Source organism: Protopterus annectens, chromosome 2.part2, assembly GCF_019279795.1.
Source record: "Protopterus annectens isolate FY-2018-M chromosome 2.part2, PAN1.0, whole genome shotgun sequence".
Taxonomy (NCBI): domain Eukaryota; kingdom Metazoa; phylum Chordata; order Ceratodontiformes; family Protopteridae; genus Protopterus; species Protopterus annectens.
The window spans coordinates 710,706,096-710,722,872 of record NC_056730.1 but is presented as its reverse complement, the minus strand read 5'-3'; the positions used below and the strand labels follow the sequence as shown (position 1 = coordinate 710,722,872).

General features: G+C 43.7%; 1 protein-coding gene across 1 annotated transcript in view; it reads right to left on the bottom strand.

The window, feature by feature from the left end:
- The window catches only part of LOC122795779 (endoplasmic reticulum aminopeptidase 2-like), a 1,481,589-nt gene that overhangs the window by 585,541 nt on the left and 879,271 nt on the right, over window positions 1–16,777 (bottom strand). The window lies entirely within an intron of this gene.

Sequence of the window (16,777 nt, the reverse complement as noted above, 5' to 3'; positions counted from 1 at the left end):
GTGCACAATTAGGTAGCTTATATAAGGGCAGACAGTGCAGTTTTTTTCTAACGGCTAAAAGTTATTTTTTTACAGACAGCATGCAGGTTGTTTTTCATATCTGGGAGGGGATGAGAAATAAAATAAGAACAGACAACAAGCTGTGTAAGTAGGACAAACTCTATCAAATGCTTTTGCATGGTTAACTTAACCTTAATTTTAGAATAAGTAATGCCTCTGGGTGTAGACAATGACTGTGGCAACTGCTACTATGTGAAGTGGCAAACTTCCTTTTTGGAAATTGTATATATTTCAGTGAATTTGCTGTTAGTTAAATGGGGATGGGGCTTTTAAAATATATTTATTTTGTTTCTTAAGTGTTTTATTGAAGCAAAAAAGTCCGGAACAAAGTGACATGGGTTAAGAAAGAAAAGAGAAGAAGCGTCTGCATACAGGATCAGTCTGCCAGCTCCGGTGTATGTATGTAAGCTGCAAGTTAGAAACATACATTCAAAAACTGTCATGTACAGCATGTGGGAGTATTTGTTTAATCAGACTGGCTGTTTGCTAATATTAACATGGAATATAAATGTCCTTTCAGTAATCTTTTTGCCTATACATGTATCACATTAACAGGTCTAGGATGTAAATAGTAAAGTCACAGGAAACACGTGGATTAAAATGAGCATGTGAATGTTTTCAAGATGGCTGCAGACTGATCAACAGCTTACATCTAGCTCTCTCAATGTGAAAAAAGAAACTAATAGATAACGGCCAATTATTCTGCCTGTTTTAGTAAAATTAAGTTACTGATTAGTATGTACACTGCCTGGATGCAAGCAAAGAAGAAACAGAGAAAGCCTACAAGAAAATCAACTAGAAAAGCTGAAGAAAAACACTATCTCAGAAGAATCCTGCAGCTGATCAGCAAAAAGCAGTCCAAGCTCTAGCTTTGGTACAAGACATGGTGTTCAAGTATTTAGAGGGAAAAATGTGTCAAATGTGCTCAGAGATGATTAAAATAAATGAAGCACCAAAGGAGTATATCAACTCAAATAATAAAGAGCTGGAAAATGGAAGAAGTTTTAAACAGCTATTCAGCTGAATTGATAAAACAGCAAAAATCAGAGGGGGAAATGAAGTAAAGGCTGGTCGAGTATAACACTGTTCAAGAAGAGCCGTTTAAAAAAATGGTAGAGGTAGAAGAGAGAGCTTGCAGAGAAAATCTGAGATTTTCTGCTGTGCCAGAGAAACTGGAAGGAAAAGGCTACTACTTTTACAAAAGCATGAATAAGTAAATGGAATGGTATTTCACAGCAGGATTTGTTAATTGAAAGGACAAGTGTGTATGCTCCAAACCTGGCCATGAGAAAGCATCCAGCATCAGTATTAGTAAAGATGCAATCATAAAAACAGAAAGAGTTGATCCTGACAAAACTGTGGCAAAAGGGCAATATATTAAACATTGGAGACAATAAAGTGATTATTCATTGTAGACCAGGCAGACTTTATTCCAGCAATCAGGGAATGTCAAGAAGCAGGTGTAAGATTCTAGCTGCTGTGCCCAGCCGTCTTCAAAATATTTTTTTCTGGAAAATAAAAGTAATTTTTATGCAGAAAAAGCTAAGGAGAAAATACAAAAGTTTGTCCAACAAAAAGTATGTCATCAAACATAAGAGGACTCTGTTTCTCATTCTGCTGAAAATAAAGCCCATAGACACACTGCCAGTGAAACTGTTTCCAGTGCCCCAAAGGAAAATGCTTGAGAGACAGAAAAAAGCACAGGAGCTGAGTAGAAAAATTGGAAGTTCCTTGGACTTGAACCAGAGTCTGGAGTTGGGAGATGGAGATGAACAGGAAGAAGACCAGCAACATTGAAATTAGTGAATAAATGTGAAACTATAAAGCAACAATCACATTTGTGAAATACGGCTTTACAAGAAAAAGAGACTGAAAAAGATTGGATTTTTGTTGACTTGTGGGTGGACTAAAAAGCAAATACCCCACTTCATGTCATTAATGTTTGGAAAGACACTAAAAAAGATAACAGAAAAAAAAGAACCGCAAGTAAAACATTTTTATTCTTAAAAGTATTTGTATAAAGCATTTTATGATATAATTTGCATGTTATATAGTAAAGCATTGCTGTATGTGATAAAGATATTAAAGTAAAAAAGTACTTTTTTAGTTTTAAGAAATGTAGCCATTATAGTGTAAAAAATGAAGAAAGACTGGACAAAAGCATGTTTAATTTAACAGGCTGCAATCTTGGGCTGCTGGAGTGGGGGGATGAGGTGTAAAACTGCACTGATTATAATATATGTAGAGCTGAAGTGTTTTCTCTTACTTTTGGATAGTTGAATGTTTGGATTAATACTCTCGATTTAATTCTGTTCTTATGTTTACATGGAAACAACCAGACTAAAGATGACTGCAATAACTCAAGCAGTCCGACATAGTTTACTGAGAGATATGTACAATTAAAAGATAAAGGACAAGCAGCTCAGAAAAAATAAAGTTTGAAATTAATGGAAATGAATAAGAGTTTGCAGTTTTTCTGGTAACTAATTACTTTAATGCACTTACTAAAACAATGTATAATTTAGCTGTATTTAAAAACAGCCAGTGCAATTTTCCTCAAGGCTAAAAGTTAATCCCCGGGATTCATGAAGCTTGCGCCAGGCGCCGGAGTAGCATTGGCGATCTAGCGCCAAATATGGCCGCTGAGCGATTCAGGTACGAGCTGTTTCCACGTGCACTACCAGCGTATGCCAGAACTGCTCAGCTCCCAGCGCATGTATGCTAATTACCCCATGCGCAGCAGTGTAGCATGCAAATGAAGGTATATAGCGATTCATGAAGGGGTGCAAGCATAGCGTAAGCATGAAGAAATGTAAACCAAAAAAAAAAAAAGTTTACATTTTGTCAAACATAAAATCGGAGCCATGAAAGCGGACCAAACTTAAGTATTATAATGTTAATATACGCCAATGGCTAAATATATAGCCAATGGCATAAAAAAACACGCACAACACATAAAAAATAACATTTAATGTCATGGCCACACTAACGCAAAGTAAAACCGCAGTGCATCTGTACGCAAACGGGATCACAAGGAAAATATATTTAGATGTCATAAAACTGCAATGTAACACAATTCATGATATCCCCATAATAGTCAATGGCATGCATGCTACACCACAACCATGGCGCAAGGGTTGCTAAGGGTCTGTGATATTGTTCTGTGCGGTAACTAGGAATTAGTAGTCAATATGCAAATGAGTCAAGTAATACTGAATCGCAAATGCCCCGCTGGCGTAAGGATGTATCACACGGCGTAGCGGTACAACACCGAGGAGTGGCCGGCAGGTAAACATGACATCAAGTGAGGGGTGGGCCACCGTAGCTGTAAGCACATTGGATCATTGCTAATCCGGGTTGCCTGTTGCTAAGCAAAGCTGCAGGATAGGGGTGTGGAAGTAGCCATAGCTTTGCTTAGCTGAGAGCACACAAGGTAACCAAAAGTTCATGTGAACGTGGATGAAAATGCGCTCAACACCTGGTAAACGGCTCTGCGCGGTGCACACCACAGCTGAAACAGGAAGGATATGGGAAGACAATAAGGAAATGCTGCAGCATGGTAATTGGAGTACAAATGAGTAATTAACACCTAGAAACTCAAAGTGGGCCATAGACAACAGCTAACAAGGCTGCTAGCAGCTACCTGCAGAACAGGAAAGGGGAGGTGCCGTACAGCAAAGAAAAGAGAACTGTCACAGCAGAACAAAGCAAACTTGCAGGAGATCAGCTACACAACACATTTCCCAACACAACCCTGTGTTGTGAAAGTACAAAACAAGAAAGCCAGCAGCTGGATGCATGCCTGACAATGGGAGGGGAATCGGGTTGAAAATTGAAGTAAAGGGCAATAGATGAATCACGGCAGCCAAGCATAAATCAACACCAAAGGCCCCACAATAGCAGTACCTGCTGTAAAACCAATAATTAAGATACCCTGCAGCTGGAACAGCACAAACACACCTAATTACTCCAGCATCATCCATTGCACAATAGTATAAGGTGTGAAAGCCCCACACACACTTGTGTATTCCCAGACACACTGCACCACTGGTGTATACAGACGGGGAACTTTTAATATATACATGTTAGGGGCCGCCATAGCTTTGATTCACCAACATGTGTTGGAGACTGACGGTGGTGTGGAGGATGATGCTGACAACCATCTCAGGCACCGGAGGAGAAGAGTGGTCAGACCCAAGGTAACCTACCAGGGGCTACATGATCTGGAGATAGTAGAGGGTTAAAGGGTGGACAGGGACCTCATACAGCAACTTGTTGAGCTGTGCTGACCATGCCTCAGAGCCAGAAGTAACAGAGGGGAACCCATCCCAGTGGACATGAAGGTATGTGTAAGCTTGAGAATACTAGCCACAGGTACCTTCCAAAGGCCAAGTGGGGATATCATGGGGATCTCAGGCATCAGCATCCAGGGTACTCCACCAGTTCCAGGATGCCATGTTACCACATGCCAATGAGCACATATACTTCCCCCGAACGCAGGAGGAGTTGGCCAGCAATATGCATCTCTTCCACCGTGTGGCAGACTACCCGGAGGTACTAGGTGCAATAGACTGCACGCGCATACATATCAAGTCACCACCCGCTGAGCAGGGTAGGCGCTACATAAACTGCAAGGGATACCCCTCCATCAACTGCCAGGTCGTGTGCAATGCCCAGGGCATTATCATGGATGTATGTGCTGGCAGCCATGGAAGCTATCACGACTCCCAGATCTGGCATGCCTCACAGCTGTATCAGGTATTTGCCAGGGGGGGCATCCCATATGGCCACCTGATGGGGGATGCTGGCTATGCACTGGAACCGTGGATGATGACTCCCATCAGAAATGCACACACAGCCACGCAAGAACGCCATAATGAGGCACACGCAGAAACCAGAATTATCATAGAGTGCGTGTTTGGGATGCTAAAATCACAGTTTAGTTGCTTGGACATATCTGGTGGAGCCTTGCAGTACTCTCCAGGCACGTGTGCCCACATCTCCATAGTATGTGCCATGCTACACAATATGATCCTGCGGAAACAGCTGCAGCATGGACAGAATGGTGAAGGCCCTCACTGCCCACCACCATTGCCAAGGAACCCACAGGCACAGAGGGACGCAGACCACGAACACCTTGTGCTAGCCCCAGTAGGCAGATGGAGGCGTGCCCAGTATGCCCATGCCTTGGCAAAGAGGGAACGTATAGCACACGCACTGACAGTGTAGGCACTCATGGACTGACACCCTTCTCCACTTGCACACACAGCAAACATGGATGGCACACACACACGACCACCTGTAAATTGTCATGTATAGGTGGTCTACTGTGTGCATCCTACATAGGTAGCCTTCAACTATTGTACACACAATCGCCATTGGCACAAGGTAAGTCAATACCTGAACAGTAAATTAAGCTATCAGCATGTGTCCATACTGTATGTAGAGGTTCATAGATACATAGGTAGGTACATGCCCAACTGCCGAGGTCACTCATAAGCATAAGCAAAAAGTGTCTGCTGTCGCTGCCCCATCGATTAACTAACTGTCCCTCTGTGAAGCAGAGCCAATCGCGGGATCCCTGGTGTGTATCCACTGTTCCCCACCCACTCTGCAAGGATTCCCTGGAATGTTAGTGAGGGGTTTTGTATAATATAATCAGGGATGTAGTTCCAAATAATGGGGAGTATCCCTGACAGGAATCTTCTCAGATGTTTACATGTTACATAGTATACCTTAAACACAGCTTGCATATATAGGTAGTTCTCCACAGAATAATAAACATGTGGAACGCACAACGCTGAAATGTGCGTTAATCACCCTTGCACTACCAGTGCCTGCTCTGAGAGGTAGGATATCACTGCCAGGATTAGAACATGGAACCATGTACACAATCTTCGCAATAACATACCACTAAGCTACCAGAGATGTACCAATGGCAGTCGTGTATACTGACAGGATAAAACCCAAACGGTAGGAATGTGTTGAAATAGGACAAACCGGCATGTACCCAATGAAAGGTGTATGTTTTATATATATATATATATATATATATATATAAAATATATATATATATACATCATCATATATATATATATATATATATATATATATATATATAGAGAGAGAGAGAGATATGGGGATATACATATATATGTAGATATATAGATAGGTTAACAACATCTACATAACCATGGAGGTACATATAAATGGGATAGACAAACTAGTAACTTCAAAATATTTTGAAGTTACTAGTTTGTCTTTTCCAGCTTGGTTTACTGTTGTTTCAATATAAATGGGATACTTACCACATACCGACTGCTTTACATACTGACGCACGTAATCCCGAGGCTTAAGGTCTGAAAGAACACGGTACCAAAACACCAGATGCACGAGGTGTAAAATCACGATGTTAAGGGACAGTTAGTCAGTGCTTCTGGTGTTGCGGTTCAGGTAGGTTACTGTGTGTAAGTGTGTTTCTGAAGGCTGTAGTGTGTGTTTTGGGTGTGGTGTGTGTTCTTGGGGGACTGTAATGTGCGAGTGTGGGTTAGCTTTGTGCGTCTGCGCGATCTAGAAGGTAGAATATTAAAGTGGGGGGTGCAGACACCTACATGTGGGTGTAGGGGGGCTTGCCCACCTGCTCATACGTAGTGTAGGATGGTTTGTTTGGATGTGGTGGGTAGCAGTGTGTCTGTTTGTGCATGTGTGTGTTTGTGTTACTTTCGTGAGTTACTATCGCTGTCGGTAATGTGAGGTATAGGAGTCTGGGCCCGGTACTGTGTGCGTCGGAACTGTGTGGTTTTCAGATTCCATAGGTATCCCATATACAGCGGTTGAAGTGTTCATATATGTGTATAACATGGACCATAGCAATCACACATTCCGCCACAACCAACCTTTATGAACAAAGGATATGGAGAGTATATGCCTATACACTATTACAAATATGTGCTATGGACCATGAGCCAATGATAGTGTTACCACCCGTCCTACTTTGCGAGGGACAGTCCCTCTTTGGGCGGTTGTGTCCTGACCAAATATATTAAACGTGGCAAATGTCCTGGGATTGTAGGACATAATTATGTCCCGTATGTAATGTAACAGTTGCATACAATAGTTCTTTCTGTATCTAAAATACCTACATGTTACACGAAACAGGATAAGCAACTAAACTTCTACAAGAATAAGCTTATATTTAGGCAAGAAAGGAAAGTTCTATCCCTTGTACTGACCATGGGTTTGTGTCGGCTTGTAAATTCTGATGTGCGTCCCGAAAATGTTCCACTATGGCCATATGAAAAGGTGGCAACCCTAGCCAAAGAGGGTCAGTCGCCAACACAAATACAATGACTGCAAATACCTATGACAGAAATACACAGCTTTCGTGTAGCAACACTTTATTACATTCTGATGTATTCCGAAAGGATTCAAGGACTAACATCACCTGCATGCTATACAGGAACCACATAACAGTGCCTTACTGAATCAGCCTGCAATTACCATAGTATTAGTCCACTAAAGTATAGGTATTCAAATAAGGAAGGAATAACCCTTATGTATAAAAGCAGTTCCTACACACCTGGATCTGCTATGCACACCCACCAACAACACCCCCACACCCAAACAAATTACAATACAAACTGTAATAACACCACAAATCATTCACTCACTGTACGACATCTGCAGAAGCCTTAGCATACCTTGTCAGAGACACACTAACATGGCCCTATGTGAAATAGTTGCTGTTATACAATGGAACAGCTGCTGATGTTACAGGGTTTGTTTGCACTAATCCCGTTTCAGAGGGTTGTGTGTACACTGGGATGTGTTAGCAATTACTGAGTAACAGCACAGTATGCTACACTTGTACACCAAATCAAGGATGTCTGGTGAGCACACTGTAAACCACATAAAAGTTCATGCATAGCCATACAGCCTTGAGCTGCCCAAACATCCTTGCCAGACTTAAACATCTGCAGAAGTATCAGGTACAAACAAAACCTGCATAAGTAGCAATGTTCTGAAATATAACAGCTGTATTCACATGTAGAACAAAATCGTCTAGCCATTACACACAATCCACAGGAGTCATGAAGCTAATATATCTCTGTCTGTCTCCATACAGCTGTTGAAATACATCACAAACAACACATCCAGGCCGTCTTCCTCGAAAGTAAGGCAAATGGACAACGCCCAAAAGGAGTACTCAGTTATACACCACTGTTGCCATGGTATCGGCTAATGGAGTAGCTGCACAGCCGATGTGCATCTAATTAACTACTTTGGAACACCAATTGGTGGTCAGGATACCACGTTACCGATATTTAACTAGAAAAGGATGGGTTATCACACATTCAAACCATCCGTATATACCAGCAGAACATTACAAAGAAGATTGAAACACAAACTGAAAAGGATCGAATCAACAGTTAACGACACCTCGGGTTACTAATAAGGTATGTAGAACAGTCAGTATGTCTGTGTATTTAGTACCTTTTCTGTAGTATTTAAAGTGCACGCAATCCATATAGTGGAAACAGTTATCTTGTAGTGATGTATTGTTGAGCATAGTAACGCTTGTAGTATTTGTGTGTACTGCTGTAGGTCACAAGGCAAACACCGCATACACCACAAGAGATGCTATATAATGGCTTTGAACACAAATATTCCTCACCAGCCGCTGTCAGTGGCAGGGCTGGTCCAACAAGTATGTGCTATAACAGGGGATAGTATATGTTGATATATTGTAACAGTAGCCATATGTATGGGTGTATTACTGAGAATAACATGTCAAAGGTTGGCCCACTGTGCAATTATGATTTGCATTGTGGGATATTGTGCCAATAACTGTGTAATGTACAGTATTCTAGGCAGATATGTATTACAAGTTAAACAGCATTACTGTTATGTTAGGCAAACATTAGTTATGTTTATTGGCATTTACAATACACAATAACAGGATACATATGTCTTGTAGTCACCCGACAGTTTATCAGCATGATAGCAAAGTAAAATGGAAGAGCTAGTTAACTATCCATGCACATAAGACATGTAATAAGTGCAAAGGTAGGTACTAGGCTGTCTTACCAAGGGTATTTATAAGCCTAGCTAGAGTGTGTTGGCTTTCGCCACCCCCACAGGTTAGTTCCCTGTGCCTCTGAACGGCAGAGCCATTAGTTCCCTGTGCCTCTGTCCAGCAGAGCCACTGCAGTGATCCTCGGGTTACATGTCTGTCTCCCATCCACATGTCAAGGTTTCCCTTGAAGAGTGCTAGTGAGGGGCCCTGCCTGATGTACATTGGAATCATGTTCCAAAGTATGGGGAGTGTCCAGGTTAGGAATCTATCCGTCCAGCACGTCCTAGTCATCGTTGTGGTTAGGTGTATATCCCTAAAGCATGTGGCTCTCAGGGGCCTCTGTTTAGGTGGAGCATATCCAGCAATACTGGGTTGGACATGGGCCTTGTATGTCAAGCAGAGATCACCTGTGAGTATGCGGTGGAGTTTGTTAGGTTGGGTTGCATAGGTCATCTGTTTGAGGTCAGTAATCCTCTTGGTGTGGTACTGTTGTGGTCTTCCAAGCTGTTGCAGTTGTCTTGTAAGGTATATCCCGAATGGGGTGTTGTATCCTTTAATGGGTCTAATAAGTCATGAGTAGAGAGGCACAATGGCCTCCTTTGATCTGGATGCGAACCCATTAGAGATTAGGGGGGCCATGTAGAAGGATATTCTAACCACCTTGTCATTATGGGTATCAAAGGAGAGATTGCTATCTACTGGGGTTCCCGGATCCCTTATTACCTTTTCTGTATGTAGGGAGCTAGCACCTATGTGGTAGTCCATGGGTAATTAGTTATATCCAAAGGGGATGACTATGCACTTTTAGGCATTCAGCTTGAGGCCATGATATTGACACCAGATATCTGTCTCAGTGCGACCCTTCCAGAGGGTGTCTGTAACAGCTGGGGAAACAATTATGTCCCCTAGTTTGCAGTTGTCTGCAAACCTTTTCAGCCAAAGCCCTCCTGTGCTTGTCTGTACATCAGAGAATTATATACCGAACATGAGGGGTCCTAGGATTTGTAACTGGTATACAGTCGGACCTAGGGTATGCAACTCCCACTGTGTGGGTTTTGTCCGTGAGCCACTTTGCAAACCATCACATGACGTAGGGGTTAATGTTCAGGCAGATGGGTATGTTGATAACACCAGAAGGAGGAATGGTGTTGAAAGCCTATCAGAGATCTAGGTAGGCTGTGTGGACCTCCTTACCCTCATCTAATGCCTTGGTAACTGTCTCTAAGAAGTCCACCAGGTTTAGGAGGCATGGTCTGCCCTTAACAATGCCAAACTTGGAGGGGTCAAAGGTTTGGAGGTACCCAATGTCTCTGTGACTGAGATCCATGATGTGCTCCATAGCCTTGCAGACCAGGCTAGTCAGGCCTATAGGGCAATAGGTCCCGTGGTCCGTTGTGGTGCCACCTTTGTGGAGTGGGATAAATGTTGCTGTGCACTATTCAGGGGGCACTAAGCCCGATGTGAGGCTATTATTGAACATGGTACGTAGGTGGGGAGCCAGTACATTCTGAAGTTCGTGTAAAACGCAGACTGGGATGTTGTCCGGTCCCATGGAAGCTGTGATATTGGCTTTAGAGTGTGCAGCTTTGAGAGGGAGGGGGGAAAGGTAGCACTGAACCTATCTGCCAGGATGTTGCCAATATCAGTTGGTTCTGTAATGTCCATGCCTTTGTGCTGTAACTCAGAGCAGATCTGGGTGTTGACATTGAGATGTGTGACACAGATATAGAATGCTTTGTGGTTGTTGTTGGAATTAGTGGCGGTTTTGTTTTCGTAGCTAGCTTTGGAGGATCTTATAAGGGAGCTCACCTTCTTACTGAGGCTGACCGGGGAGCTCCTCCATGCAAGGGATTGTACTCTCGTTTGCAACAGTGTCTTCCTCCTGTAGTACAGTTTTTTTATGGCAGGGGACCACCAGATTGGTTTCTTTAATTAGGAGTATAGCATCTTGGTTCTGTTTGGGATAGCACAATCCATGCACTCGTGTAAGTGATTATAGAGTGCATTTGTGTAGGATTCAGCAGTTGTAACACTATTATCCATCTGCATGGGTGTCATAACGTTCACCACGTCTGTCTTAAGAAGCATGAAGTTGGCTTTGTAGACGTATTATACTGTGGTTCCCCTAATGGGGGGTGGGGGCGGGATGTGGATATCAACGGTGTTCAGCTCATGGTCAGATCGGACCAACGAGGAGTTGACTTCATGTGTGGAGCACCGGTCGCTCATGTTGGTAATGCCTAGGTCTAGGATATTGTTGCCCATGGTGGGTGTGTGGATATGTTGATTCAGGGCATTGGTGTTTATGAATTCCAGAAAGCGTTGAGCTAATGAGTTGGTACACAAGTAGTTTTCTCAGTTAATGGTGGGGTAGATTCAGTAAGACTATGTGATGAGTGTGGTGTGGTGTGAATGTTTACCTTCTCCACATGACTGTCAGGGTCAGGCTTGGTTGGAGAGAGTTTTACCTCCAGTTGGGCTAGATAGGTGCATCTCTCACAGGTTGTAGTGTTGGGTGGTAGGCGGAGAGGCTTGTCTGTGTATATGAGGCAATGTGTACATTGCCTCAAGATGTCCAGATTCATCAGATAGGTGAAAACACTGGCAGATGACTCTTGGACATGCCTGAATATAGAACTACTTTCCCCTAGATAAGTGAGGAAAGTGAGTACAAGAGCTATTTTACTCTAAGCAAGTGGGAAAAGTATGTACAAAACCTATTTACCTCTAGGTAATGAGGAAGATTGAGTGCTATAGTAATTATTAGCTTACGTAGTGCTTACAAGTTCTGAACAAGTGCTGAGCATGAATAAGCAATCCAGATAGGGTCTTGGATAACATAAACACCCCCCCCCCAACAGGTACACAATCATATATCCATGTACACCACAAGGCCCCTGTACCCACAACTATGCAGGTACAAGCTGCACTCAGGCTGCATGGGACCTGTCCACATCACAGGCTGTATCATACACATATGGCAAAACAAGATGCTCTCCACATACACATCATGTAAAACATAGCTCCATGACAGGCTGTGTACACACTGAATGGTGCACACCAACAAGTATCACAACCCACAAAGCGGGAGACACCACTGATAATGGGAAGTACTGCACTACTACCCTGCTGAGTCTGGTCTGGAAGGCCATGAACCTTGATCAAATAATTGATGTCAGCAGTACAGATGTAGATGACAGTAAGGTTGATTTCACACTGCATATCATAACCTTGCCAGGTCATAGGACATCGTCACCCATACTGTGTACCACCTACACTCGGTATACTAGATATACATTCCTATGTCACAGGAGTGTTTTGCAACGGGACTGCTGGCAGAACCAACACTACAGAAGGTGTCTGAATAATACATGCTCATCACACCAGTGGCAGCTACAGTAAGTCAGGGTTAATGAATTGTATTCCCCCTCATTGTAGTCCATACCTCACAGACAAACAGAAGGCATCTGCCTATTGAAGTATGCAAATGACTATGACCTAAAAGCAATAGCCAACTCAGGAGTGTTGTAGACAACATACAGAAGGGGCTTTGTGGGTGAGGTGTGTGTGTGACATATGGCCACAATCTGACAGCTACATATTGCATTGTCACCCCTATGTTAATAACCCTCTACCCATGAACTACCAACTAGGCAGCAGTCAACATAATGGGACACTTGTGTGTAAGGGATGCAGCTGGGCAGTTGTCTTTCGTGTGATAGCTACGTCACCACACCTGTCAGGTAGTCATATGTGGTAACCCTAATAATGACAGGGTGCCATCCATGAATTTAGAGATCACTGTTCAGCCATACACAACACTCAAGTGACCCATATCAGATCACATATTTCCTTTAAGGGGTACTGACCATGTGTAGATGGCCTACACCAACCTTCCCATTCCCCATCTCCACTATGTAGCATGATGCATACCCCGAATAAATCCATGTCCAACCCAGTGATGTTGGACATGCTACACGTACACATGCTGATCTCAATCACATACTTCATGGACATCCAACTTCTACATGCTGGACAGATCCTTGTCCCATACACTTTACATAGTCCTGCCATACTACGCATTCCTGTCCATCAAAGCTGCACATCACTCCCCTCTCAGACATGGTGTGATGACCGCATGGTAAATGTATCATTAACCCTGTGGATCAGTAATGTGGCACTGCTCCACCTGGCCCCAGAGACCCACCTGTCGGCTACTGCCAGGTAACCTTTCATCCTAGACTCATACATGGCCCATGGCATATTGCCCACTAGTTGACTTTGACTATATATGCTACAGTTGATATCCATCCCTGCAAATACCATCTGGCTAGCCGGTGTCCCATGTGTATCACATGTGCAACACAGGTGATACATGGCAGGATGTTGAATTGCTGTACAGTGCCGTGTAGATGTATATGGCAGAACACATACATGTAAAACCTTATGTGAGCAAGTCTGCAGGGTCACAGGTCATGTCTGTTAAGGCAGTGTAAATCTTTATATGTGACATATACACAGCACAGCATCAAGGTTGACTGCATTAATGTGGACACATCCAGCCATGTGCTGATAGGTAGGAACACCAGTACAGGCAAACAGACATGCCCACATCAAGACAGCATACACATGAAGTATGAGCAATGAAATCAGGTAACACACACATACATATATGGTGATAATATCCACTCACCATTGAGTGTCACATGTGTGTGACACAAACACGTCAGTGTCATGTAGGTTTGCAAATACAACTATTTAAATGTAATAAATGCGATACACATGTATGTTCAGCTGTAGCTCTGTATGTCTCTGTGAGTTACTGTGACCTGTCTCCATCATTATGTCTTCCAGGTATGCCGCGTGCAAGGCTACCCCCTTTTACCCACTTGGAGGATGAGGCCCTCATCCCATACCTACTTGACAATCATGATATCCTGTTCAGCCATGTGCCACAGGATGCACAGCAGCGGGATGCCCTGTGGATGGAACTTCGCAGGAGGGTTAACGATGTGGGTGGCCACAACCGCACATACCAGCAAGTGCACAGGCACTGTACAGACCTCATTAGATGGGCGAAACAGCGTGCGAATGCAATTGCCAGGGAACAAGGTGCAACAGGTGGTGGACCACCAACCCAGCCCCCACTCACACATACCGAGGAGCTACTGGCCCAATCTGGGGACACCTGCAGAACCACATCCACAAGCCTCAGCTGATATTGTGGAGGTGGGTGTCTCTCAACCACTGAGCCTGGAGTTGACTGGTAAACCAGTACTGCACCTATAACAGCTATATTCCATATAGTTGCATGTGTCATTGTACAATATGTAATGTAACATCATATCCAAGGCATGTATACACACATGCCGCATACACCATAGTATAGTCTAATGTACTGATGTATGTGTTAACATGTACATTGCACCCTGTAGCCATCATACAGGAGTGGATAATGCTCATACTGCTGTTACTCCTATTTAGGCACCTCTGGTGTTCCGCTGCGACAGCAGCCCGTTGCAGGTGAGACTGTTTTTATTTATCAGGAATCGTAATGCACAGATCTATCTGCCATGTGGCCATTTACAACATATACACATAATGTATGGTCCTGTCACAATATACAGGGCGACTTGCAATGCATGACAATGCCTACCCATGTGCAACACCTGCAAACTAAGTGAATCATCTCACCGACATGAATCCTCACAAACTGTCATTGCCAGATGTGTGGACAGCTGTGCATACAATGGTGGAGGTGCTATTCACTGTAGGGACATGCACTACAGATCAGAACTACACATGTGGGGAATACAAACAGTACTACACAGTGGGCTGGAGTATGGCCAGCCCACAGGATTCACTGGTGTGGATCATAGCCCTGCTATGGATGTCACACAATGTAATGTGCTACCTTGACATGTCCATGACATTTAGTGGCCTGGCTGCAACACTGCCTACCTAACCTGAAAACATATTCCACATACCACCCATTGTCTGCATAACCCTGTCGTCAATGGAGCATATGACATCTATGGGTGTATGCCATATGGGATAACACAGACATGTGAAATAGATGCCCATCATAATAATTTGGCCAACACATGTACAAACTTGGCCATGGAGGATGGCCAGAGACATGGAGCAACACACACAGTAGACATGATGTGCTTGTGTGTACACCCTGTCGTACAATGGCTACACATGGTCCAACTATGGCCTTTGTGTAATGGTTATATTGTAGATGTGGAACACAAGACATCCTACAGGCCTGTGCACATCTTGTGTAGGCGTAACATTAATCCACCACATAAGATGTGTTGAACATCTTGAGGGTGTCACAACATGACAGCAATCACCTGTACAGTATCCACATCAGCCTACAGATACAGTACATTCCCCTTGCTGGTGTTGGACATCAATGTCATACTTGCTCCTCGTGTGTCTGTGTGTGTGTGGTACACAGATGTCATGTGGAACATGGTGTACCGACATGTTCGCCATGTCTGGCCATAGTTGCCAGGCAGCAGCAATATGTTTGCAGATGTGCAGGGGTGTCATCCGTATACCCATCAGTGACCTGTGTCACAACTTCCACATTATGGTTTAGTGTGTATACACCTCAGTGATGTGGATCACATTCCACAGTATATATGTATTGTATCTGAACACAGTCATGGCTATGAACTGTATCTGTAACTCACACTGTATAGCAAAAGAGACACCTCATGATTCTCTGCAATGGCCATCCACATCAGCTAAATGTGCAGTATATCTGTAGGGCGGACAGACAACACTGCATTGGGACACCATTACCCCACTGTATATTTGACAGGACACCATTGTGTTAAACATGTATGCATGTCATTGCACACGTCATCAGATCAAGTCATACTACATGTGATTGTCAAGGTCATATGCCACACATCAGGCAGGTGTACTGTTAACCTATGCTGGTCTACATGGTGTAACACAGGGATGTATGCTAACTACTACTATGATTGTGTAATTTGCATGCCATCTGTTGTGTGCAACCCAGGGATGTATGATAACTACCACTATTATTGTCTGCACTGCATGCCGTCTGCCATATCACATGCATGTTGCATGCCTTCTGTCATATCACATGCATGTGTGTGTGTGTGTGTGTGTGTGTGTGTGTCTATTGTATAGATTGTAATGTACAGTTCTTGTCTGCCCTCACAGGTGATGCAGGTGCGTTGACCTCCTACGGTACATCTGATGTTAGTGTCCCCACATACTCTAGCAGTGATGATGAACGTATGATTGAGTCACAGGCAGAGTTGTCAGGGGCTGAAACTGTGCCATTGGTTGCCATTCCAGCTATATCCCCCTCATCCCCACACACAGATCCCATGCCTGCACATACCCCATCACCAGTGGCCATAGAGGAAGGACAGTTGGCGTGTGGTAGCATGGAACAGGAAAATGTGGGGCTATGGAAGGTGTGACTGCACACCATGGTGTCAGCCAACTGACTGGTCGTGCCCCACACAGGCACATGGCCAGTGCTGCTCGTAGGAGGACCTCTGGCCAACATGCTCCTGCAAGACAGAGCGCAGCAGCTGGTGTCACCAGACGCATGTTTCAGGCTGTAATGGAGGCACAGGCACATGCTGA